Source organism: Morone saxatilis, unplaced genomic scaffold, assembly GCF_004916995.1.
Source record: "Morone saxatilis isolate NCDOM2014 unplaced genomic scaffold, NCSU_SB_2.0 Contig24, whole genome shotgun sequence".
In the NCBI taxonomy this organism is placed as follows: Eukaryota; Metazoa; Chordata; class Actinopteri; family Moronidae; genus Morone; species Morone saxatilis.
This window is the reverse complement of record NW_023339807.1, coordinates 4,694,404-4,699,459: the sequence shown is the minus strand read 5'-3', so window position 1 is coordinate 4,699,459 and position 5,056 is coordinate 4,694,404. Positions and strand designations below refer to the sequence as shown.

General features: G+C 40.6%; 1 protein-coding gene across 1 annotated transcript in view; it reads left to right on the top strand.

Annotated features, from left to right (window-relative positions):
• Nucleotides 1-87: 87 nt before the first annotated feature.
• The window catches only part of oxr1a (oxidation resistance 1a), a gene marked incomplete in the record, with an annotated part of 146,826 nt that continues 141,857 nt past the window's right edge, over nucleotides 88-5,056 (top strand). Inside the window, 1 exon segment of the mRNA XM_035671759.1 lies at nucleotides 88-215.

Here is a 5,056-nt window from a genome sequence, read left to right as displayed (position 1 = left end):
CCTCTCTGGGACGCCTGCTTGGTATGGTCCGCTCCTCCCCTATCCTACGTCTCAGCGATGGTAGTATCTATTGGGAGAAGGTCAAATGACTCCGCATGTCTGCCTCTGTGTACATTCCCGCGTTGGTGCACGCCTGATGAAGAAACACTACTAATACTAACAAAAAAAAACCCGAATCTCTCCGAAGCGGCTCCTCGCAGTGCGTCCCTCTGAAAGTAAGTACCGATGTGCGGCGGCGTGCTGCTTATTTCCGAAACCATTCACCCGGTTTATATTTTTATACGGCCGGATTAGTCGTTTCCTTATAAAGGTTTAATGTTTGTAAAGTGTTGTGTTTCCGTGCAGCTGGTGTGGCTCTGGAGCCCGGATGGTTTAAAAATAGTTGTTTTAGGGTGCTGGTTTTGTGACGCTTCCAGACGGTGCAGGTGAAATTCAGGTGAACGGTCGCTGTGGTTCTTCCTAAACTCGCCATTGCGTGCTGTTTGTGGCGATTAACTGGAGTTTTACTACTGTCAAGAGCTTGCTTCTGTCTCTTTTACCTTTTAGCATTACTAATAACGTGTGTGCATCAGCCATTTCTCTGTCCTATAATACATTTCTGAGGCTTGGTGAATAAATACACCAGCAAAAGTAGGTTGGGACTCCCTGCAGAAATATTATAGGGACATTTAAAGATACCAGAGGAGGATTAAGAGAGCATTAAGGTCACTGTAGACTTTTTACACAATATTATACAGGCAAAATAAAGTAATAAAATAGAAATACCAGAAATTGATAAATAAACTCAGAGATGTCTATATGAAATACTTTATTTATTATTAAGTATTTTGTTTTAATGAGTTGATTATTGGATGTTTACTGTCTTTGCTGTCTGTGGCATCTGAGGTGAGTGTTAATGTGGGGGTGTGGAAAGTTCATTCCTCAGCAACTAGAAAGCTCTGAGGAAGGGAGACTTAATGAAGTGAGTCATCAGAGTCAGCCCAAAACTCCCCCCCTGCAGGGTAGCATGTAGCTAAGCCTATTGCACCATTGCATAATGCAATAAGGTATAGCCCCATAAGGTGCACAGTGAGCCTCATGGTGGGGAGCTCTATATTGTCCACGCTCCTTAGGCTCTTATTATGCATCCTAATGAAACATATCAGTCCAGAGCGAGGTCAGCATGTTCAGGCACCGTACTACTGTCCAGGGACACAGCGTGCTTTGTTGCTCTATTCTGTAGTTTGTTCAGTGTTGGTGAGACATTCAAGGTCGATTGAAAGCAAAGTGAGATGGAGTGTTAAAAGTCATGCTGATGAAAATGTGTCAATATATGATGATGGCTTGTCCACATCAGTCAGAAAACATTGACTCTGTTCATGATTGCAACTTAACCAGGGCTTCTGTTCATTTTTCCTATTAATTCTCTCTAAAAGGACTCGGACATCAGCTGCAACTAACAAGCATTTTCACTGCTGATTAATCTCTCAAATATTTTTCTCGATTAATCGTTTTGTCGGAAAAATGTTTTTTTTTCCAACTAATGGAGATATTTACTATACTATTGCATAAGATTAAAAAAGCAGAAACTCTTCACCAGTGAGAAGCTGGAATCTGAAAGCTGGAATTTTTTTTCTTGAAAAGTGATTCAACTGTTAATCAATTGTCAAATAGTTGCTGATTAATTTTCTAGTTTTCAGCTCTAAGTAATTTCCCTATAAGCACCTTGCAGTTGTTAAACAGAAATTTGGACTAATCTTATGAAATCCACTTGTTGAGAACCTGTCATGTTAAGAGAAAACAAGAAGCATCCCTTCTATCACTACTGTGAAGGATGTCTGTGACACACACACACACACACACGCACTTTGAATGATGACTCTCATGATCAAATTATGCATGGTCCTGCTGGCTTTGATTAATCCTTCACCCTGCCATCTTGCTGTTACCAATTGATTACTGCATTGAGATTCATGTTGATGAAACTGAACTACATTCACTTAGTAGAAATTATTATGTACGTGTTATTTTAAAAAGAAACAAATTAAATTAGTGGACTTCTAATAAAAATGTATTTCAAGTAAATCAAGCTGTGCTTTCATGCTTTTGATGCTTTGTTTTCATGCTGATAAGCTGAAGCTGTACGGGATGAGGCTTGATGTTGATCGAGATGGCTACAGCAGAATTCAGTATCTCTCAGATTCATCTGCAAAAGGCTCTAAAGTCATGTGGTGTTTTAACAGCTGCAACTATCTCATCCATCTCTGCACCCTCATTAATGCATACACACGCACACAGGTAGAGGCGAGAACCTCTGCACTACCCTGAGGAACACAGACAAACACAGAATTACTGACATCAGAGCCGACTTGTTGCCAGGCAGAGTATTTCCTGAAAACACACATTGTGAAAAATTAGTTTATGAGTGTTAAGCTGTTGCTGTTTTTACACTCGTTAGTAAGGCGAGGCGTTTCCTATGACAATAATAGAAACTGATGCTGTTTGACCTTGCATTACATGAAGGTAAATCAGTGGCTCTGTATAATTGTGTGCTCTGTGCAAATATAAGTGGTACCACGGGGGTCCTGTGGTTTCGGAGTACTGCAGTTTTATGTAAAATGGCCTGGAATAACGTTCTCTGAGTCATTATTGGCTCTCTTTTGTTCTATAATAGTGCCATGTAGCCAGTGAGGATTTGTTATTGTACGTATTTGTAATACTTATGGTTCTCCAGTGGTTCTCCAGTGGTTCACTGAGAGCCCTTAAACCAAACAGACCAGAGGGAGCAACCATAACTGGTGGACACAGAGCCTTAAATCTGGCTTTGTAACTGGCCAGTGCTAATCCATGTTCAAACTCGACTTCAACTCACAGAAGTTGTGGCAGTGAAAAAGAATAAAGAAGCGTTTGAGGCTGAATGATGGCTGCGTAGTGCCACGTGAGAATGATAATCTTAAAGAGGGTTTTGTCTGCAACCAAAAGTACCTTCCCTCTGATCATGGGCCAAAGTTTTGACTCTGTTGAGCACTTTGTTCAGGCTTCATGACAACATTTTAGTTGCAGTCTCCTAATGTGCCATTTGACAGGCTAGAAAAAGTATATAGTATTAAAACATTGTTTGACTCGTGAAATACATGAAAATGAGTGATGGCAAACTACTGGTACATGGCAGATTCAGCAGCTAGATGGAATCATTTTAATTCCTTAAAAGCAACAGTTTGTCTAATATCTGCAGTCACTGACTAGCATAAAAGAAGTAACTGATAAATTGAGAGCATCATTCATTAAACTCAGTTAAAGGCACACTGTGGAGTTTTCTTAGACACAAACAAAAGTTATCTTTACACCCAACGTTATATACCAAAACTCATGGTGTGCATCCTTGAGGTCAACAAACTTGTCCAGTGCATTTCCTTCTTTACAAAACCTCTGTTTTATTTATTTTTAAACTGTCCTGTATTTTAAAACCTGCATTGTTTACCTCCATGTTTACTAGCCTGCAGTCTTCTTCCCTTCCTTTGCCGGAGCATTGCTGCATTTCTTGGCACATCACCGCCACCTGTAGATTGGTGGAGTAGTGTGAAACCATTGACCGGCCTGTGGAGAAGTCCTTGTGAGTTCAAAAACTCTACAGGTTACCTCCATATATCCAACACAGTGCATGTTCTTGAGACTCTGTTGTTGATCAGTCGTTTGGTGTATAAATCAAAATATATTGAGGAGGTTGTTTCCTCTGACAGACCCTAAACTAAAGATATTCAAGTGTTATTTAAAACATTCAAAACCAGCAAAATGTTTGGAATTGTTGCTTGGAAAAAGAAAGGATAGGATAGGATAGGAATTTTTCTCTTTTGTTCAAAACTTACTGGTATTAATTAAGAAGGTAGTAAATGATATTGGCAAGCGGTTGCGTGTGCATTTGAATTTGGTCCTGGTGCCAGCAGTAAAACTGCTAGATGAAGGGATTTATACAGCTTTTTTGTTCTTTTTTAGCTTTTGCAATTATTAGTTTTTCAAAGGCTGTACTTTTTGGTGATGCTGAGTTTTTGGAGTAATGGAGAAGTGTGGTGTTGCAAAACATTAGAGAGACAGATGGAGAGGGAGGGAGGGAGGGGAGGGTCTTGAATCCACAAGAAAGCAATTAGATAATGACAAGGGCAGTGACACAGTGATTTGTTGCCTTCTGTTGTAATGTGATTCCAGGAATCCAGCTGAAAATTAATTTTAAGGCTTCCAAGAAATACATTCTTCCATTATGTTGCTTTATGGGTCCATACTGGCTTTAGCATTGTTTATAAAGATGCACCAGAGATGCCAAGACAGGATGATTCTTTTATCCCATTGTGATGCTTTAAGTGCAGTGTGGTTTGTTAGAAATGATTTGTGTCTACATGTAGGAGTTTTGATGTGCAGAAAGTTCCAGTTCTCTGTGATTTACTTCGTATCTATAGAAAGCTGTAATCACGCAGCCAGACTGCAGGCCTTAAAGAGGCTTCCTCCAGCATTTTAAACACCCAGAGGAATGTTTTGTTTTCTCACCCTTCTCTGTGCGATTTTCATATCTTTTGTCTGGCTCCTTCACTGCTATCCCGCCGTCTAATGATGATAATCTCAAAAGAGACTTACGGAGGAAAATCCTCAGCCCTCTTAAAAAAAGAACAGGTGAACAATAGTGGAGGACCTACTGTATCAGTTGTAGGATGTAGTTTTCATGGTAGCAGGGCGGGCTTGGTCTGGGTCCATAATGGCTTTACCAGTAAACAGAGCCATGGGACTGGTTGGAGGATTACAGAGGATTTGCCATGCTAAGCCACAGGAACCCAGCCCAGTGACCTCCTCATGCCTCCTCCTCCTTTGAGCACAGCAACAAACCACCATCCTTTTCTCCCTCCTCCCAGTCTACTTGGCCCACGATGCATCGGGGACAGCCATGTGACCCAAATCGCTGATTATATGGATAGGATAAAGGATGGCGGAGGCTGTCTTTGGATGTTGATGTTTCATAAAGTGATTAAATCTGTTTCCCTCGAATTGGTTTGAGAGTGATGAATCTGCGCTCATTTCCTCTGTTCTGTTT